The following is a 22437-nucleotide window of genomic DNA, read 5'->3' on the forward strand; positions in this document are numbered from 1 at the left end:
GGGTTGTTAAATAATTGCTACCAGCAAGATTTTCACTAGTTCACCCACACGTGGCATCGGATAGGCATCAAACTGCGACATACTGTTTAGGCGCCTAAAGTTATTGCAGAACCTAATTGTCCCATTGGGTTTCGGGACAAGCACAATGGGACTATTCCATTCACTAGTGGACTCTTCAATCACATCTAACTGAAGCATCTTCTCGACCTCCTTTCTCACGTCCACCCGTCTGGCTTCTGGAATACGATACGGCTTCTGCTTTACAATGACTCCTGGCGCAGTGACAATGTCGTGTTCGATTAAGGTAGTGCGCCCAGGAATGGAAGAGAAAACATCCCTGTTCCGACGAACCATTTCTTCAGTCTGTTGTCTCTGCTGAATGGACAAAGCTGGCTCTATGGGCACTTCAGACTTTTCAATGGCAGTACTCACTGAGGAGAGGTTTCCTCATCATGCCAAGGTTTAAGGAGGTTGACATGATATATTTGCTTCTCCCTTCTCCTACCTAATTGGCGGACTCTGTAATTGACAGGACCGACAGCCTCTAGAACTTCATATGGACCCTGCCAATGGGCAAAAAGTTTGCTTTCCTGGGTGGGAACCAGGACTAGGACCTTGTCCCCAGGCTTGAAAGATCGAACAACAGCACTTTTATCATAACTTTTTCTCTGTCGTTCCTGAGCCTCTTTTACATGTTGCTGCACAATGGGCCCTATCTTTCCTAACCTCTCATACATTTGTGACACAAATTGTACCAGATTTGGCTCCCTGGGACCTTGCTGCTCCCACCCTTCTTTTAACATATCCAAGATACCCCTGGGCTGTCTCCCAAACAATAACTCAAAGGGACTAAACCCTGTTGAAGCTTGAGGTACCTCACGGATGGCAAACATCAAATAGGGAATAAGAGTGTCCCAATCTTTTTTCTCTTGAGCCACTGCTTACCTGAGCATGTGCTTTAATGTGCGGTTAAAGAGTTCCACCAAGCCATCTGTTTGTGGATGATATACAGAGGTGTGAAGCGCTGTAACCCCTAGCAACTGGCACATGTCCTTCATCAGTTTAGACATGAAAGGAGTACTCTGATCTGTGAGAATTTCTTTGGGTATTCCTAATCGTGTAAACATTAATACAAGTTCCTTTGCTATGGTGCTGGACTTTATGTTTCGTAGGGGAATTGCCTCTGTATATCTGGTTGCATAGTCAAGCACCACTAGTATATATTGGTGCCCACATGCGGATTTTTCCAGTGGCCCCACAAGGTCCATAGCTATCCGTTCAAAGGGAACTTGTACTATTGGTATCGGAATGAGAGGTGCCCTGAACATGGGTTTGGGACAGGTTCTCTGACAAATGGGACAGGACCGGCAATACTTTTTCACTGCCATGTGTACACCGGGCCAGTAAAACCTAAGCAGAACTCGTTCCCGTGTTTTATCCTCCCCTAGGTGTCCCCCACAGACATGTGTATGTGCTGCTTTTAACACTAGGGTTACATGGACCTGAGGAACCATTAATTGTTCTACTTTATCCCCCTGTACAGAAGCAACTCTATACAGGATATTATTTTTAACAATAAAATATGGTATACCTTCTGCAGGCTGGGCGGCTTTCGCTACCCCATTTACCTCAGTCAAACTTTTAAAGGCATGTTCCAAAGTGGCATCATTAAGTTGGTCTCGAGCAAAGTCCTGCAGAGGAAACAAAATTGGTATTGCAGACCAGTCCGTATCCTCACTGACAGGCGGGGTGGGCTCATCTGCGACATCACCGACCAATGCTAGTTTGGACTGTCCATGTTTCCCCGCAGGTGGATGCTTTTGTGGAACTCCTGCTATGACTCCCAGGATGGCATTCCAGTTTGGCGGTTCCCAAAGATCGATGTCCAGATGCTGTGGATTCTTAGGCGGTTCCTTTAAGACCGGGCTTGCGACCGTTGCATCAGTTTCCGGCATGTCCGGCCAGATCCGCTCACCGAGGACATCATTAAACAGTGGGAAGTCTCGCCCCAAAATGAGTGGATATGGGAGTTTAGGTGCTATGGCAGCTACCACCATAACAGTTTTGTCTTTGAGTGTGACTGGTAGTATTGTTCTTTCATACTCCTCTGTTGTGCCATGTACGCAAAAAACCTTCACTTTGGGCAACCGAAAAGTTATGGTTTCGGGTAAGGCAGAGCTGGAAACCAATGAGAGTTCACTCCCCGAGTCAACCAAGGCAAGAACAAGGTTTTGGTTGATTAGCACAGTCACCCGGAACAAACAAGGACTTCCTGATGTGGGACTCATGGTAAAACAGCTTGGAAACGCAGGCCCAATATGTGCCACGGAACAGTCCATGGGTTCCTGTAGTTTAGTACACTCTGCCTTAAAGTGGCCTGGCTCACCACATTCAAAACACTTCAGATTAGACAGCTTTGCACCTGGCCCTCTGTCCGTAGCAGTTTTGCCATTGGGCCCTGTGGCAAGGATTGTCAAACCTGGCTTTTGGCGTGGCAGTGGCTTTGGCACAAATGCAGGTTCTTTAGTCATTTGCTGTAGCGCACAAAACCTTTCTACCACGGTGGCAAGCTCTTCATAAGTTTGTGGGTCTGATTGCAGCACCCACCTTTGCAAATTGCGGTTCAGCCCCCGGATGCAGTGATCTATCGCCAGAACTTCAATAATCCGAGAAGGCGAATTCTCCTCAGGCTGCAGTCATTTCTTTAAAATTTTAGAAAGCTCAGCCACTTGCGCTCTGACCGGTTTTTCTTTATTATAGCGCCATTGGTGATAGCGCTGGGCTCGGCCTGGCCCGGAAACTCCAATGCGAGCCAATATCTCAGACTTTAGGCACAAATAATCAGATGCCCGTTCCTCATCTAGATCCATATAAGCTCGTTGAGCTTCACCAGTCAGATATGGCGCCAGTCTCTCAGCCCAATCTTTAGGAGGCCATTTTGCCCTTTTTGCACGTCTCTCAAAGGACACCAGATATGCTTCTATGTCATCACCTGGCGACATTTTCAGGAGAACAGGACCAGGTGGTTCATTTCTGTCATGCCTCACCTGGCTTAACTCTTCCCTTAAGAGCCTTGTGTTTTCCACCTGTGCCTCGGCAACTCGTAGCATCTGAGCTTGCTGCTGTTGCTGCGCAGCGGCCACATTCACGAGGGTTTTCAGTACTTCCTCCATGTTGACGTCTGCGCGGGTTGGGTAGCGGAAACTTGCTTCCCGGAGCATCCCACTCCTGACACCACTTGTGGCAAGAGCCTGCTACTGCAGAAGCACACGCGGACAACAACTTCCTTTTTATGGTGCTTTATTGCCAGGATGGTAAATGTTTGACACCGTATACTTGTACAGCAATCATGGAGACCCTAAACACTAGCTATACATAGTCCAGCTCTCTCTCAGGACCAGCCAGCTCACCCAGCATTGGTCTCCCTGAACAAATAAAACAAACAAGCTTTTATACATGATGCTCCTCCCCCAGCCTTAGCTTGATGGACAGGTGACACACCCACCTTCTCTTTAAAAGAAAACACCCATCACTGCCTCTGTTTGCACAACCAGACACGCCCTGTCTGTTTGCTGAGAGGAAGGATTTCAGATCATGTAAGTGTCACCAAATTTAAACTATTGCTTTTCATACATAAGTCTTCACTCTAGGTGCATTACTGCACAAATGTTTTACTCTACTTCCCTGCTTTCTCTGTATATTGCCAGCTAAATGCCTCCTTTTGTTACAATAAATAAATGTTGATGATGTTGATGTCCACTCCAACAATTGCCCTATATGTTTCAGATGATCCTCCCAGGATTTACTGAAAATGGCAAATGGCAATGTCATCTGAGTACTCTTGAGCAAAGCCTTCACACCCTTCCAGCAGGTAATCAATCACACGCTGGAAGGTGGCTGGCGCATTCTTCATCCCAAATAGCATGGACTTAAACTCGAACAGGCCAAATGGGGTGATGAATGCCGACCTTTCCTGAGCCTCGGGGTCAGCGGTATCTGCCAATACCCCTTGCTCAAGTCAAAGGTGGAAATATACTTTGCTCCAGCTAACTTGTCTAACAGAGTGTCAATTCAGGGCAGGGGATAGGCATGGTCACCTCGTTCAACCGGTGGTAGTCTACGTAAAACCGCATTGTCTTCTTTTTGGGAACCAATACAATGGAGGACACCCATGGTCTATGCGATGGCTGGATCACCCCTAGCTTAAGCATTTCCTGTACCTCCTTGTATATACTTTCCTTGGCCTCTGCTGAGACCTATAAGTGGGTTGCCTAACTGGCTGATGCTCACCAGTGCCCACATGGTGCATCACCAAGAAAGTCCGACCGGGCTTCCTACTGAACTTAGTCGCAAACAGCCACAGCACTGCCTCAAGCTGCTCCCTCTTGCGGGCACTCAACTGCTCATCCCAGCCTACTTCCTCTACACCACCATCACCTCTGGCATTCGCGAGGTCAGGTAGTGGATCACTTTCTGGTTCCTCAGTTGGTAAGCAGAAAACCGCTGCTACCGACTCCACACGCTCGTGGTAAGCCTTCAACATATTTACGTGGTAAATCAACTGCTGCTTACCATTGCTATCAAATGATACCACATAGTGATGTCACTCAGGTGTTTTGAGACTGAATATGGTCCAGTGAGGCAGCCTAGAGCTTGCTCTTGCACGTGGGCATCAGAACAAGGACTTTCTGCCCTACCTCAAACACTTGCACGCCCAGTTCATACCAAGTATTCTGTTTTGTCTGCGCTTCTGCTAGGTTAACCTGTGAGAGCCCCACGAGATTCTTTAACTGATCTCTGAGCTTCAACACATATTCCACCACAAAGACATCCTAGGTGGGTAGCTCCCCTCCCCAAGACTCCCGGAACAGGTCAAGAGGTCCACGGACCACGGCCATACAGTAGCTCAAATGGGGAGAAAAAAGTAGACTCCTGAAGCATCTCCCGATAAGCATACAGGAGGTGCAGCAGGTATCGTTCCCAGCCCCCCCTCCCTCTGAAGCACATGCTACGGGCATTTGTAACTTCGGAGTGCGACTGAACCGCTCGCACAGTCCGTTAGTCTGGGGATGATAAGGGGCAGTACGGTGTTGCCGTACTCCGCACTTTGCCCAGAGACACTGGACCAGTACACTCATGAGCTGTGTCCCTTGATCGGTTAGGATCTCACTAGGGAACCCTACTGTGCTAAATACTCCTAGCAGCAGGTCCGCTACCTTTTCCACAGTTATGGAGGACAGAGCTACAGCCTCTGAATACAGGGTAGCGTAGTCCACCACGGTGATGATGTATCTCTTTCCCGATCTACTGGGCACAGGCAGGGGACCTACTCACTTGGTTTCCCCAACTATTGGCAAGGACCTGAGGGGAGCACGAGCACTGGGGCACCCAAGACGCTGACACACACAGGACTTACAGTAGGCCTGTACGTCATCCGACATTCCAGGCCATAAAAAGTTCTGTGTCAGGCACTTCAGTGTTCGGTCTCTTCCCTGGTGTCCCACCATAGGGATTTCGTGGGCAATTGACATCAGTTGTGCGCGAAAGCCCCGTGGTACCACCAGTTGAACTTGTTCCTGGACTGGTCTATCACCATCTACATTCCTAGCTACACAGTACAACAACCCTTTACACCAGGTCACACTCCCCACCTCCATCGTTGGAAGGATGCCGCCAGCCTGGCACTTCATGCCCTCCAGTGAGGAATCAAAGAGCTGAGCTGCCCTGAACTCTTCCCTGCGGCCCTCACTATCGTCTAAGTCAGGATACACTGCAGGGGGGTCTAGGTTGGGGTTACATGAGTCAGTCAAAGTGGAGTCTGCCAAAGGGGGGGTCACTGTGGTCAGCTATACTCACCGCTGGAGCTGGCATACTGCTAGGGACAGGAGCATCACCGGGCACCCCCACAAGATCAGGTTGGCAAGAGACAACATCCTCTGCGTTGCTAGGGGACAAAGTCTTTCCAAAGGCAAAGGGCTGGCTGTTTGTCACGAATCACCCTATGAGTTGAGTTATCAGAACCTGTTGTTGACGACAACTTCACCTATAGTAACCCCCTTTCCCATAGAATCAGATATGTTCTCCGGTACTCGGTTGTCCCCAGGACTTATTCTCGAGTAGTGATAACTGAACTCTGGTAGGTAGGCACCACAGAGCACTTGACAGTGGGATGCTGAGCAGAGAGTATTCCTGCTTAATCTGGTTCAAGAGTATGAGTAGTAACAGCATGCAGTACCAACCTTCACCAGTATTACAGATTGACAGTGTGGAGTAGAGGATGGTGTAGTACCAGCTGTGGCCTGAGTGAAATGGAGCTAGAGAGCAGCACAGTGTCAGGGAAAATGCTGGAGCAAGATGGAGCAGTAAATCTGTACTGTGAAACACTGCAGACACAGGTGAGCCTGATGGAGCAGATAGCTGGCATCACGATCCTGCAGATGGGAGGAGATCTCTCAGATGAAAAGACACCAAGTCTGAATCCAAGTAGAAGTCAGGGCCACGAGCAAACAAGCAAGGTCAGTATTCAGGCAGAGGTCAAGGTCACGAGCAAACAAGCAAGGTCGGTATCCAGGCAGAGGTCACAACGGGTACCAATCAGGAAACTGGCAAACAAATCACAGAACCAGGAGCACGGAGAAGCAAGCGTGTGAATGCTATAACCGGCAAAGGCAGAGTGAAGCTAACAGGTATTTAAACCAGTAGTAGCCAATCAGGGCAGGTGTCAGATAGAGCTGCAGGTGAGAGTTCAGGTGATCACTCTGGCTGAAAACATCACTATAGCAGCCAAAAAGAGAACAGCAGTTATCTGCTGTTCCTAACACTGTTCCCTGAAGTAATAGCAAATGTTGTCTTTTCCTCTGGGCTAGCTGAAGCTGTGGTTGCAGGTGATGGCTGTTGTCTAGAAGATATGGTCTTCTCCTCTGTGCTGGGTTGTACAGGTGTAGATCCTGAAGACTGTAGTTTAGCAGCTTGGGTAATAGAGTTGAGAAATGCGGTCACAATTCCACCCCCAACATCATTTCCCAAGATGACGTCAGTTGGGAGGCCATCCATAATGGCAACATCTCGCAACTCTTGGCTATCTCTCCAGTCCATATACACCCTTGCTATAGGCACTTCCTTCTCCAGCACTTCTTTTGGAGGGTATTTTGGACACACAGGTGACTCTCTCCGCTGAGTCACCTTTAGACACGCCATACTCCATTGGGCTGGCAGAGATGGAAACAGTCTCTAATGGCTCACCTTCGCCAGTTAAGCAAGTCAGCCGGGCCCCAGGACTCAGATTAGAGGCACAAGCATGGGATGCTGGGGCTGTGGGACAGTCCATCCTTCAATGACCGGTTTTCACGCAGTTGCACCACATCTTCTCCGGCCTGGGCTTCGGTGGTCTCTGATAGCTCCCAGGGACAGGACAGTGCGGTGGCTAGCAAATGGTACACAAATGTTAGTTACTTGCCTTTGGGGGGTGAGTAGAAGAGGGGTGTCCCTTGATTGTACAATCCTTTGGTGTTGGCTATTAACCTGGCATTTCTGCCACATACTGATCCGTCAACTGGGTCGCTTTTTCCAGGTTTGCTGGGCTACGGTCCAATACCTACTCCTGCGCATCAACGGTGAAATTGCTCTCTGCAAATTAAGTCCACTAATTCTTCCCAGGACTTGGCGTCAGATCCAGGAATCCATCTTATTGCCAAGTGCCGCAACTGGTTGGAAAATTCTTAATGGCTGATATAGGTGCTTTTAGCCAAGTCCTGAAACTTCTGCCGGTAGGTCTCCGGGGTAATAACATATCGCTTATAGAGGGCCCTTTTTACCGAGTCGTGGTCCGCACAGTCCTCTGGGGTCACCCCGTGATAACCTTCCACTGCCCGACCTTGTAATGTGGGAACCAGATACTTTACCCACTTCTGTTTGGGCAAGTCATGGAGGCTACAAGACATTTCAAACACCTGCAAATGTCCATCAATATCTCCAACAGCGTCATCAAATTTGATAAAGTGGAGAGCCCAATCTGGGCGCAGCAGATAACTGTTCACTGGCTGCTGCAGGAGGCGGTGCCCACCGATTGCCCCACAACTTGATGATAAGCAACCGCTCCGCCTTAGTTGTTTTGTCTCCCAGGGACCCCAGGTGCTGCATTAATACAGAAAAGTTACCCTCATCACGTTGTTGAACTTGCATCACTGGTTCACTCTGTGGTAGGGGACAGTTGCGGGAAACAGGTGCTGTGTTCTGGGATGTTTCTGCAGGTACCTTTAGGTTTGGAGTTAACGTCTACTCCTGGTCACTGACAGCTTCCTTATCTGCTGACCCGTACTGCACATCCCAGGCTTTCAGCGCCTTTTTCATTTCGCTCCTTGTTGCTGTGTAAGGAATTTCTAACTCCTTTGCTTGGCACAGTATCTCAAGGTCCGCCTTGGACATTTTACTGTACTTAGACATGCTGTGCGTTCTCTTGTCTGCAGTTATTCCTCTCCTGAATAACTCGACTCTTCTGACTGGTGCACGAAAAGTCACCTGGTGTTGTCCAGCAGTTTGCCACCAGAAATCTGTGACAGTATGGACCGCCTATGCCACCCTGTCGTTGCTGGGAACCGGCTGGGCTTAATTTGCCACCATTCCCTTTCGTTATCCCAAATGCACCCTCTCACCGCAGTAGGAGGGACTTACAAATGCTGCCACCACTGGACTCCTTTACCGGCATCTAGAACCGTGTTTCTTCTGGATAATTGACGCTTCAAGTGTACCCATTACTGGTGTGCCTGGGCTGGTACTCCTGAACTCTTCCTATAGATCAGGGTTACTGTGGATGGATCCCCCCTGGCCTATCACACTGGCCAGAGCTGCTGGGTAGCGGGCAGAGCGGTGTTAATGGATGCTAGGTCCAAACCTCAGAAACAGCCGGGAACGGATTAGATTTTGGGTCTAATCTGTAGGTCACAGTAATAGAGAAGTTTCCAAGCAGGTCTTTGAAGCAAGTGATGTTTATTTGCGTCCACATTGGAGTAAGGTACCAGTGTTCAGGTCAGATGAAGCAAGAACAATATTCAGTACAAGTCAGTGCTTTTTACACAGTTTCACAGGGTAAGCCAGCCCCCTTGAGGTCTGAGCTATTTTTAGAATCAGGATGCAATTTGTTTACCCAAACATGGATTTAAAATGCAATGAAAAGCTAACAATATTTACACTTATCTTTGATATCCTAAAACTTGCTGTGATTTCCTGCATCTTGTGCTGTGTACAATGTTTAGACAGGTTCTAACACTCTGGACAAAAGGCCACACAGTAATGACACCCTGTCGGGCCTTCGGCCAGAGCAGGCATTTGACACTTCATAGCAAAAGACTTAGTTAGCATTTCCTGCTATCAGACTCCCTCTCCACATATGCCTAATTGGAGATTTTCTCTAGCAACGTTAAAAGAAAAAACTAATTTTCTCCCCTGGTCTCAGAATAAAGATATTCCCTTTCCAAAAATACACACAATATCAAAAATAAGTACATTTGCAATTATATAAATAAACGCCATACGCTATTTCCTTTAAATACATTTAGATCATAAGTTATTTATAAGTGATCCAGTCACAGATAGTAAATGTGGTCTCTAGTTACCTCTCAATAATTATACCACTAGTGTTTTAATTATCCACGATAGTTCTATTTTACATTCTGCAACAAAGATCAGTACTTATCCTCATTTAATCTTATTTATAAGGTATAATACATTCAAGGTCCAAACGTCAAATTACTACAGTTGATAGTACATGCAAAGATCATTATGTAGTTTAACTCAGAGAATTACCAGTTCTAGTATAAATATCCACCCTCCCACAATGTTACAAACAAAATGCGTTCACCTTGGAACGCACATTAATGTCACATAGCTTCAGACTTCCATTTTTAAACTATTACTAGATGCTACACTGAACCACAACAGCGTAGTGGTACACATGAAGTGCTTACGTTGCGTAATGAGAGAATTACAGCAGCAAGGGCTTATTATAACATGGGGCTTTCCCACATCCTCAGTGCTGAGGTCAAGACATCCCAATTTTATCGATCGCTCTAACGTGCGTAATGAGTCGTTGCGCATGCTTGTACTATTGATTCATGGGGATTTCCTATGACGTCACGATGAGGACATGGAAAAGCCCCATATTATAATAAGCCCTAGCGGCTGTAATTCTCTCATTACGTGGCGGGAGCAGTTTGTTTTAAATTTATTTATGTATTGACATTTTATTTTTATTTACTGTATTATGTCGGTGGGTGCAGCGGCTGTATTGCCAGTGGCGTCATTCCTGTCTAAATGTCGACATTGTGACTGTCGACTTTACTACCTGTCAACAGTCACAATTTTGACCACGTAGACACACTAAACCTGTCGACAAATACCCAACCCATTTAACCTAGTACGATGTTTTGTGGCCACTCTTCTCCTTATTTTTCAATAGCAATAACTTTAGCAGAATAGAGACTGCCATTCTCAATCTGTTTTCATTCTGCAAAATGTAATCTTTAAAGTTAATTTTTACAGGCTTCTGAATGCCCTCCTTCACCTTTCACTACATACATATTTTTTTAGCATCCCGCTGTACTTTTCTGCCACGTCCTTTATGAGCAGGCAGTGTGACACCGTCTAAATAAAATTGTACCCAATCATTGCAGTAAGTGTGGGAGAGCTGCTTTATTCCATGCCAATAAAAATAAACAACTCTGTCTGCACATAAAAAAGGCGTAGCAGAAAACTAGAGAAGAGAGATAAAGTAATGCGTGTTGTAGATGTAGGATGACATCTAAAAGACCAGATTGTAGAATGTCCTGTTTATGTTTTAAGCATACATATCTACAATAATATAAAATTATGTTCTGCATATTTGGTGGGGGTGTTGCTCGTGGCCCAATGTCCACCTGTACAGTATTCTTGCAGCAGCAGAGTCCCTTAAATATTTTCTTCTATAAATATGCTGAGCTACAAAATGGAAAGACTGTGCCCATACTAATGGGTCTATTTACTAATACATGATAAGTTAATTTACTGCTTCGCCAGGCCAGTCCTGGGGGATATACACATTCATGACCTGAACAAAGATTACAGCAGTACCACTGCGATCTTTGATAAATCTAGGCTGCAAATCACGGAGAAGCTAGTGAAATCCAGCGATATACTAATACATGATGATAGGGCTGGTTTTCTACTGCCGCTTATTGCATGAATAGAAAACCACCTCTAGCCAATCTTGCCAATACTCAGCTGCCTTGCACATGCATGACTTATATAAAATATATTTTAAAATAAATCCAAATAGAACAAAACGCTTTATTTAAATAATTAAGCATAATTTTTTTCTGCCCAATATTCCTTTTCTGCGGTCACCATCCTCATCCTGAGATTTACATAACTGATCACAATGAGACATTTGTATTGCCGCCATCCTATTTAAATAAGCTTCCCCATGCTGTCACTAGTGGGACCAGGCAAATCTTCTTTACCCTTAATGTATATCTCCAGTGAAAACACCCATACTTTTTAGAACCCCAAGAAACAAATCAAAAGCAACCAAAACTTAATGATGGAAAATAGCATGTCTAATGTATCTATATGTTTTAATATGTTCAAATGTTCATAGTCAAATATACATCACAGTCCAACACCATATCATTTACAACCGAAGCAGCTGAAATCCGTGCTCCATGAAGAGAAACCAATGATGTGGAGGCCAGGACTCCACGGATGGAGACAGTTCATTTCAGTTACAGTATGTCCTCACACATACAGCTGCAGGTTGCACTCTCCTTCCCTGCACGGCCACAGGGCACTTTGCAGGTCACTGAGCGGTGCCCTATCATCACTTACGCTACATCAGTCATGGCTAACCTGTGACACTCCAGGTGTTGTGAAACTACAAGCCCCAGCATGCTTTGCCAGTAGATAACTCGCCGATAGCTGGCAGAGCATGCTGGGACTTGTAGTTTCACAACACCTGGAGTGTCACAGGTTAGCCATCACTTACACTACATAGTACAGCCGCCTGGTGTCACTCTTACTCCTTGTCGGCTCCGACTCCACGCTCTGTGACGTCACCACGCTCCGGGCAGACGCATCTCCCGCTCATGGCGGAAGTACCTGTGAAGTAGTTACCTGCGGGAAGAAGGAGAGCCCGTTCCTGCTGCCCGGGCACTGACTGCAGGTGATTGGAGCTCTGGTCACCTGTCTCCGCTGCGGAGAAGCAGGTATAGTGGAGAGGAACGGAGCGATTGCCGTGTGTGTGGCCGCATGTGGCTGTGTTTATGGTGCCTGCGCCCCGCCTCCTCATCACGCACAGGTCGGGGCCTGGGATCACGAAGACTAGAGCCCCGCACACTGCTATTCGTGCCCTTCTCCGTCTCTAGCAAACACCTCTGACTGTTTATTATTTCCTGCTCCAGTACTATAGCAAGACTGATGTCAGTGGCAGCTATACATTGGTTTATTACGTTTGATGCTGGGGGTTCTGGTCCTTTCCATGTTGTTTGCTTGTACGTTTAGTAGAATTACTGCTGTAGATATTATCCATATACTAAAGCTGATGTCCAAACTGAGTGCTCTATTGCTGAGTTCAGGAGCACTTATTGACAGTTTATAAATCGTACACTATTTTCCACACATGCTTTGATATTGTGTTATTCCCAAAATTACTGCGTAGTCCTGTAGTGCTCATATAGAAATCACAATAGTAATTAGTAGGCATATTGTCATCAGCAGTCATATATCAACCTCCATTTACTTATACTCTCTTGAGACTGCATCGACAGGCCTTGCTGTCTGCTTGGGCTAAATGCCATCCAGCTAGGTTCCATTGGCCACACAGTTCTGTGACTGAATTGGACAGCGATCCTGTTGTTTGCCTGTCTTGGGTGGAATGGCAACATACATTGCCATCTTGACAGATTTTAACCCAAATGTGTAAATGTGATTTAAGTCCAATTCATAAATGGTTTTATGATTGAACGACTTAAAGACTGCAAATTTTAAGATCTTGAATTTCCATTAACTTACACTTTTCTGTTCATAGCACTAATTTATAACTACAGAAAACAAAATCACATCATATGTAAATATCATTGTTGCTATGTGACTTCAGGGGTGAAGCCAGGATATATATATATATATATATATATATAATGTGTGTGTGTGTTTTCTCAGCACATTGTCAAATAACATTTTCTGGTGAAAAACTGTTTACAACACACTAATCAACATTTTAAGCACCACGGTTTTTTTCCCCCCCAGATAATGACATTTCCCAGTGTGTGAGTTCTAACAATTCCCGCTTCTGTCTTTATCTGCACCACTCCCCTTTCACACTCCAGATAGAAGTACTTTACTTTCTAATTAGGTATTTTTTTAAGGGTTTGGGGTGGGTGGAAGCAAAATTGCCAGCAAGGATCACTTCTTATTGCTAGCTTTGTGTGAACAAATAGTCTCGCACTAGAAATGCATGTATGCACCACAACAATAATTAAGTAGTCAGAAATTTAAAGCATACAGCCCCAACAAATACAGCAGAGTTTTGGGGAATTTGGAACTGTTTCTATTAGTATTTTTATTTTATTGTTTTTACAGCACATTATTAAATTTCACATGTGGGTGACTTTTCAATGACTGGACTAGTGACCCTAGGTTTGAAAACGTTTTTTAGTTCTGTTTTAAAAATGGTAATTTAAAGACATCTGGGGGTAAATGTATTTGAAAAACCAATCCGAACCTAGCTATCATTTATTTAGTACATTCTACAAAATGATAGCTAAAATCTGAATGGTTGCTATAGGCAATATCTTCACTTTTCAAACCTGCCAGAAAACTCTCCTCTTGATACATTTACCCCCCTGGTCTCGCTTAAGTTTGTACATTCTGGCCACTCAGTTATGTGGGTCATGTAAAGGTGGTGTCACATTGGCTATTTCTCTGTAGTGATTATATCAGCAAAATGACAAGTGAAAATCACTGTAAATATGTTCCCCTAAATAACCATTAAATGTTATTGGAAAGTGTCATACAAGCATTTTTTCCTCTAGCAATTTTCTGGCAAATTGCTGATAAAGTACAGGATAAAACACTGTTGGAAAATATAGTTCTATTGAAATCTGTGGTATCTATACTGGGACTTGAGATGTTTTTGTATTTTCTTAAAGTGAAATCGGTTAAATATAAAAAAAAATGACAAATCTGAAAAATCACCAGTGTCCCATTTCTGATATCATTAAAAAAAAATAATAAAACAAAAATGCCGGTTTATGGTCCCTCAATTCCTATAAAGAAATGAATAATACTATGCATTTTTGTTAGCTAAAGAAATTCCTTCTAATGTCAGCTAGTGGTCAAACAATTCTATGGCTAATTATATATCCTTAAACTGTATACAGTACAGTATAGTTTGTGATGCAGGTATTGTAGCAAAATATTTAAATAACATTTCTTACACCTGAATAAAGTCTGAAAACTGTGTTAAAAGTAGGATTTATTGTTTTATTGTCCTCCACCATTGTTTTTTTTTACATTTTTAATGTTGTACTTTAAAACAAAAGACTTATTTCTCATGTGTTGATGCATACAATCAATTGGATTGCTAAAAATGCATTACCAAACTGCTCATTAGTTTATATGGGTTTTACCCATTTTTCAGCTACATACACTTCATGGCCGAATGTATGTGGACACCCTTTCTAATTAGTGTTTTGGCCATTTCAGCCTCAACTATTGCTGACGGGTGCATACACTGAAGCATAAAGCCATGCAATCTCCATATTCAAACCGCAGTAGAATGGGTTGTACTGATTGCACTGTTATAAGATACCACCTAAACATCAGTTCATCAAATTTCTGCCCTGGTAGAGCTGCCCCAGTGAACTGTACATGCTGTTATTGTGATGTGGAAATGTCTAGTAACAATGGCTCAGCTGCAAAGCGGTAGGCCACACAAACTCACAAAAAGGGTACAGCCAAGTCCTGAACAGTATAAAAACCTTATGATCTCTGTTGCAACACGTTTCGTCGGGAGTGTCATTGATTGGGTTCCCATGACTGAGCAGCCGCACACAAGCCTTAAATCACCATGTGCAATGCCGAACGTCAACTGAAATGGTGTAAAGCAGATGGCCATTGGACCCTGGAGCAGTGAAAACACATTCTCTAGAGTAAAGAATCACACTTCACCATCTGGCTATCTGATGGTCGGGCTGTTATTAATGGTATGGCCTGGGCCCCTTCTTTCCAATGAAGGCAAATCTTAATGCTACAGGTTTTTATTTTGGAGCAAGCTGTTCAAAAATCACAAATGGATGTGATGTTTGGGTGACCACATACTTTTTCCCATGTAGGCTATGTGTGAAAGAGTTCTTTATGATCTTGCTTACTCCCCTGGCTCAGTGGTATAATTGAATTTTGACTTTCTACAATCCATATGTTTCATTAAAGCCTAACATAAAATATATAAACATCAAGATGGCGGCTGTTCAATCCAAACTACCGTTCTGTTAGTGATCATCTCTATTTCCAGTTTTCAGCCCAGAAACTATTTGATTTGGTTCCCAACCAACAAATCATAAAGTTTGTTATGAATGTAGTTTGCTCCCAACAATCCTGTGTTCTGTGCTAAACGTCACAGGGGATCAGCCATACTAGTGGGTTAACCAGTCCAGGTGTCTCCTGCATTTTGGCATGGTAGGATTACTGGTAATTGGGATCGTATGCTGTATGACATTCCTGATGGCATATGTTTTAATATTACCAGAGATCATGCAATGATGAGGAACAGGATAGATGTAGGTAAGTTACTTCCTGCTCCAATATAGTTATTGGAGTGCCACCACTTATTCCTACTAAATAATTTGGTCATACTCTGTACACAGGTATACGATCAGTGGTTAAACCTATACATTTAGCTCTTGTGCTTTATTGCTTAATTCTTGAGAAAAGTACACATTTTGGGGGAATTCAATTGACCGCAGGTTTATTTTTTTCCCGCCGGGTTAAGAAAAAAAAAAAAAATACCCGCGTGGGGTTTGACCCGCTGGTGCGACCGTTTTTAGCTACCACCGCGTAAATGATTGTGCAATTCAATTCTAAAACAGGTAAGCCAGCCCCTGCATGTTAATCAATTTTTTTGGGAGTGAAGGGGAGGGTTTAACGCGGTCATCTATAATAAAAGAAAATGCATTGGCATACATTTGTATTGCATTACACAATCTTTCTCTTTTATAATATCTACATACAGTACTATTTTTTTTTTTTACTATATTTTTATTTTTTCTACTATACAATCATCTATACCATGACAAAACACATTAGTACATACATATTAGTACATGTAACATACATAAATATATTAGTGTTTATTATTTTTGAGTTTTTTTTACATGCTTTTTGTAAAAGAAAATCACCTTTTTCATGTAATGCATTACTGATCAACATAATATCTTTTTTTTTTTTTACATTATTACATGATTTCAAATAGTTTTATGTTTTTAATTTTTTGCACAGCCATGAGAGGTGCAAGCTAAAACTGGAGAGTTGATATTTTACCGCGCCACGTTAAAAAAACAATTGAATAGCTTTTAATGCTTCTCCCTCGCTGTACTTTCAATGGATCTTCTACTTGTCCGCGATTGGACCGTTTGTGCAAAAAAAAAAAAAAGGTGCGTTAAAAATTGAATTGAATATCGGGTAAAGTTAACCAGCTCTAAAATGACAGCGCAGTGTAAAAAAAACCTGCGGTCAATTGAATTCCCCCCTTGGTATCACTATATCTGGGTGAGCTGGGCAATTTAATTTTGTGTGCGGTTATAAGCACTCCTTGATGATCAAAACAAATTCTCATACCTTACAAACCAGAAAAATTGCTGTTTGGCTACATTGACTCTTTTTGTGCCGGCAAGCAGTGTTAACCGTTTGAAGGCTAGCTATATTTGTGTAAGATTGCATGTGGTTTAAAAACATTGAGACGTACTTGTGCACAGGCCATTAGGTGTTGTTATTCCACTTATTTCTATTCTATGGCCTGGTTGAAAGGCGAGTGACAGACTGGTGGGAACGCTTGATTATTAGGTAATTTTAACACAGCATTTAATTGACTATGTGACAAACACAACATTTTAATAGCTAAAGCACTGCTTAATAGTAATGAATGGAGACACAGACAAGCAGTTGTAAAACCTATAAAAGCTAGTTATGAATTTCCATTCTTTATTCTGGAAAATTCTACACGAGTCCCTTAAATCTTTGAAGTCGTCTGGCATTCAACCCTTTAAACTTGTTTGTACTTGTTATTCTTAATGCCCTTTGTGTAATTACGTCACAATTGTATATGTGTATTGAGGATATACTTCAAAATGAAAGGTGACTGTAAAATACCTTATAGAACTGCCTATTAAAACTACTAGTGTCGGCATGCTACTGAGGTCACTGACAGTCTAAAACAGGATAAAGGTCCCAACTACCAGAAACCTATGATAGGTGTCTCCTTTAGTGTATATATGTGTATATATATCTATATATCTATATCTCTATATATATATATATATATATATATATATATATATATATATATATATCTATAATATAAATGTCTAGTGGCGTGTGTTAGTCTGTCTGTGTGTGTAAAAAATAAAACCAAGCTGCAGCGCCACCTGCTGGGCGGAGTTATACACTGACCTACTAAATTCTTAGTGTGTGTGGAAAACAATATTCCGAAAGGGCTGAAATTTGGTATACGAAGATGTTTTTAATTTGTTAAAAGTGTTTATAAAGATTTTTAAAAAAATATATATATATTTCTTGAAGGAGAAGTGACAGTTGGGAGTGGTTGGTGGTTGCCGGGGGTGACAGTGGGGAGTGGTTGGTGGTTGAGGCCTGGGCTATGGCCCAAATGCATGACAAGAACCCTTTTAACACCTTAAGTAGCTTGATTTGACTAGAATGCATGAGTATCATGCACGGGTTAACTTGTGTGTGTGTGTGTGTGTGTATATATATATATATATATATATATATATATATATATATATATATATATATATAGTGTGTTTGTTGATTTTATGTACTCTTTGGGGTGTTGATGTGATCACTACTTCTATATATTTTCCAAGGCAGCCACCTACTAAGGAGCGCTCCCATCTTTAAATTCTAGTTTTTCTTTTTAGTCTGAAACAGGAAGTGATAGCATATTTCTGAAAAAGGAAGATTCAGAAAGCGATGCAATAATTTGGCCCATACATTTATAATAATTCATTTTATTTTTTTTGATTCAACCCTTTCTAAATTATAGTCCAATATAATGTATCTACCTATTTGCAAATTATTTGAATGGCAAGAACAAAATAGTCTGAGATAACTGTTTAACTCTCATTCCATCAAGCTTATAATTATTTAATTTGCCAGTTGCATTTATATTTCCAATCCATGGTGCATCAATTTGAGCTGCTGTTATATGTTCTACTTTAATCTGCATTTGAGCTTATTTATGATTAACTCCATTTAACTGTTGATATATTTCACAACTTAATTTGGTAATATGCAATATGCTCAATATTAAAATATCCATTAGACTGCATATAGATTGCTTGCTGTATTTTTTTTTTCTTAAGTCTATTTGGGATTTTGTAAGGTCAGTAAATGTGTATATAAGACAAATGTTTTATCTCTATAGTGGCACTGGGATATGTGTGTGAGAATGGATTCTATTGTTCGGTAGATTACATTTATGAGTGACCAGGTTTGTTACCAATTTACAGTCATGAGAAACGCATGTATTTGGCTTTTAAGTAATGACATTGGGGGTAGTATTATAGTTTTGTTTTTATTTTTCAAAATGGGGAAGGTGTGAGAAAGGTAAATAGAAATAGTTTAACTGGGGACATTTCTGCATATTATGTGTTCTAGTTTTGTATATTTTCTTATCAAGTTCTAGTTATCTCCTTTCCCTCACAGAGTAATTAATTTTTTGAATTGTTATTAAAAGGAAGCTAATCTTTGCCTGGGTTACTGTGGAAACCTTTTGGTTGCTAAGTCACAAATTGTCCAGTGCTGTCCTTGGCAGATACTTGCATAGAGCCACCTGTTTGGTGCTCAGTAAAAGGAATTAGGTGAAATGGGCCTAGGTATTAACGTGGCTAGGGGAAAGTATATCAGAAAGAACTCTTGGCATGACCTGTATTCTTATAACCTTTCTCTTCTGAGATAACATGTTCAAGAGCTGAAAAAACTGACTGTGAAAGAGTGCAATTAATTAAAATAACCACACAATATTAAGCTCAGTACTGTGTTCCATCTTCATAGAGCCATTCGAACTCACTGCCAGATATGTTTTCTTAATACATATTATTGCTATTTTATTTTTATCCTTTATTTTAGAGACCAGGCAGGAGGTGGTTAATATGGAGTGCAGGAAGCTATGACAGTGAAGGGAGGAAACATGGAAGATAGCCCTGCTTGTGAGAGCTTACAATCTAGAGGGGAGTGGCAGAGACAGAGGGTGAAACGGAGACAGTGAACAGAAGTGGGAGATGCAGTGGTGGATGAGTTCTTGTTGGCCTGAAACATAATCTAGAAAATGATAGCAAGAATCTGATTAACTGCTATGGACAATACATCCACTTTTCGTTTTTAGACATTTTATTAAATATCCAATGAGTTCAAATTTGGACATGTTGATTATTAAAAAGCCTTGGGACATCCAGAAGGAGATTGCATAAAAAAAATGCAGGAGAGGTGGTATCGGTGGCCAAAGACATGCTGAGATCATCAAGGAAGGAAGCTTAAAGGGAGAGTAGAAGGGCCTGAGAATTGATCTTTTGGGGAATGCCAACAGGCAGGATGTGGAATTGGGGTTGGAGAAGTAGGAGATAAACCAAGAGAGGACAGTGAAGTGGAGGGTTGTCCACAGTATCAAAGGCCACAGACAGGTTTTTTTTTTTTTTTTTTTTTTATGTCTTCTTCTTTGTAGCGCCTCTGGTAATGTCAGTTTGGACTATGTTGGATCTCTCAATGGCAGGCAAGCTGAAATTCTGAATATAGGTTCAATATTTGCATTGGTTTGTTTAATATTTACATTTTATACTCTTCCTGAGACACCAGAAATACTGAGCTATTTAAATTATCTACTCTTCAGTTCAATCAGTGATGTAATTTGCCACTTGGCAAGTCATATCTGCAGTAGTTGTATGCACGTAAGCAAATATTTTGCTCAAGTAAAAGTGTATCAATTTTTTGAAGTGATACTGGGAATGATTTAAAAAAAAAAATAAAAATAAAAAAGTTGCCTTATATAACAGTTTTGTTTGACTATATACAATCTAGAATTATTTTGCCATTTTTGTTTTCTCTACTCCCTGCTGATTGTTGATCCCAGTAAAGACCCAGGGGATCTATGGCTCACTGTAGGCTTGAAAATAATGCTTTTGGGCTGCAAGACCCTTCTTTTATAGTTTTTAGTTGTTTGAATTTTTATACTAGGGATAGATAGGCTTAAAGTCTAATCTGTATCTGATTAAAGAGTTGCTGTTTATAGTAAATAGGGAGTCTTTATCTGAAAAAGGTCCAATTTCTTCAATAGTACTACAGATGATAAATATGTTACTGTAAAAAGTTTATATTATTTTAGTGGTAGTTTTGATAATACATTTTATGTGTGTAAATGTGTTGTTCATTTTTAATACATTGCCATTAATAATCATTATTGTTTGCAGTGTTTTATACCTACATTTATTTACTTGTACATGTCACCCTGAAACTTCTGTTAAATCTATTGCTTTGTTTCTCTGTCTTCCTAAGCCCAGGCTTTAAGCTCCAGTTTCTCTTTTCACTCTGCAGATACACAAAGGACCTCTATATTATATTTTGCAACAGCATGTATATTAACACTTCAATAATCTATAATTTTGCACTCTACAGGGTGATTCAAAAGTCGCAGTACACCCTTTTATTTCAAAAACTCTACAGGAAATTGGGAAACCTGAATACTCCAGGTAGGTATGGGTGACGTGGTCTATCTTTTACGGTATGTACCAAACATGGGCGCCATCTTGAAAATCGGCCAATCGGCCCAATTCCTGTAGAGTTTTTGAAATAAAAGGGTGTACTGCGACTTTTGAATCACCCTGTATATTTACCTATCTTTATCTCTGCTTAACCCTATCTATGTAGCTATATATAGATAGATATCGAACAGGGAGTTCCTTGACATATTTCAAGAGATGTGGGATATTTTGGTGGTTTAGGTCTGGTCAAAATAAGCTCTGTGTAACTATTTCTCACTGGGTTACCTTACTGATTAAAATAGGAGAAACTTGTACTATACACCAACAATTAATGTGATAGTCATAACAAATTTGTCTTCCTACTAGTCCACTGATCAGTTATTGTTTTTATTGATACTGTTACTCATGGTGTATTTGATTTCAGTGTACAGTTTACTATATAACTATTTTACTTTAAAAGCTGGAAGATGAATGTGCTTAGCTTTCCGTCTTGATTTGGAAAAGCATATGGATCAAGTCAATTCACTGTTTGTTGCATTGCCAGCCCGACCCCAGTTCCATGTGCTGAGGCACAAATTGGAATCCTGAAATTAAGGCCAAGTCCCTGGCCTAACACATGGCCACTAGACCTGACTTGTATGAAATACCTTGTATATCAAGAAACAAGAGAGAAGAAATTACTTCATTGTGGTGCACTCTTAGGGACACAATTTCAGTTAAAACTTAAGTTTTATTAAAAAAAATTGTTATTTTACTGTCATATTTTTCAGTAGAAAGAGCACCAGGCCAAAGTCTCTTAAATTCATCCAAATCCATCTAAACTAGGTGGCCATTCATTGCTGTGCTGCCATAAGTCACCACACCTTCATGGCACTTACATTTCTTGCCTTAACACACTTTTCCACTAATATGTACCTCTACTTGACTGATTACTTCCTTGTCTCTGTACATCGCTGAGGATAATCCCCCCCCCCCCCCACCCCCTCCCCAAACTCGAGTGTAAGCTGTCCTGAACAGGGTCCATTCCACATTCTGTCTCATGTCTGTCCTCTTTCTGTCTACCTCCTATGTCCCTTGTGTCTGATGCTTATTTTTTCCTGTATTCCATGTGATTTTGTTTTGTTAATTGCAACCATGCATTTATTTTTTGGCTCAGAAATGATCACACACCTTTTTATTATGCTTATTGTTTTCATGTATGTTAAATATGTCAGGAGCACAGAATCTGTCTATTATTACCTTGGACTGTCAAACTTATGTCATGTTTTGCTTGGCTCAGATATGTCTGTTAATATAATGCAGTTTTAATTATTGTTAATAGTCTTGGCAATTTAAAGGTAGGGTTCACTAAAGATCACTTTCATGTTTTAAACCGGGAAAGGATGCTATTTATAGCAGCATTGAATACTAATTCAAAGGATAA

At 41.8% G+C, this 22437-nt stretch overlaps 1 protein-coding gene across 2 annotated transcripts in view; it reads left to right on the forward strand.

Moving 5' to 3' along the window:
* The first annotated feature begins 12079 nt into the window (after positions 1-12079).
* The window catches only part of EYA3 (EYA transcriptional coactivator and phosphatase 3), a 57573-nt gene continuing 47215 nt past the window's right edge, over positions 12080-22437 (forward strand). For both annotated transcript variants that reach the window (XM_075195905.1, XM_075195904.1), the window contains exon 1: positions 12080-12233. The gene's annotated coding sequence lies outside the window, so the exon portion shown is untranslated. The remainder of the gene's footprint in view (positions 12234-22437) is intronic.

Source organism: Mixophyes fleayi, chromosome 2 (genome assembly GCF_038048845.1).
Source record: "Mixophyes fleayi isolate aMixFle1 chromosome 2, aMixFle1.hap1, whole genome shotgun sequence".
Classification (NCBI taxonomy): domain Eukaryota; kingdom Metazoa; phylum Chordata; class Amphibia; order Anura; family Limnodynastidae; genus Mixophyes; species Mixophyes fleayi.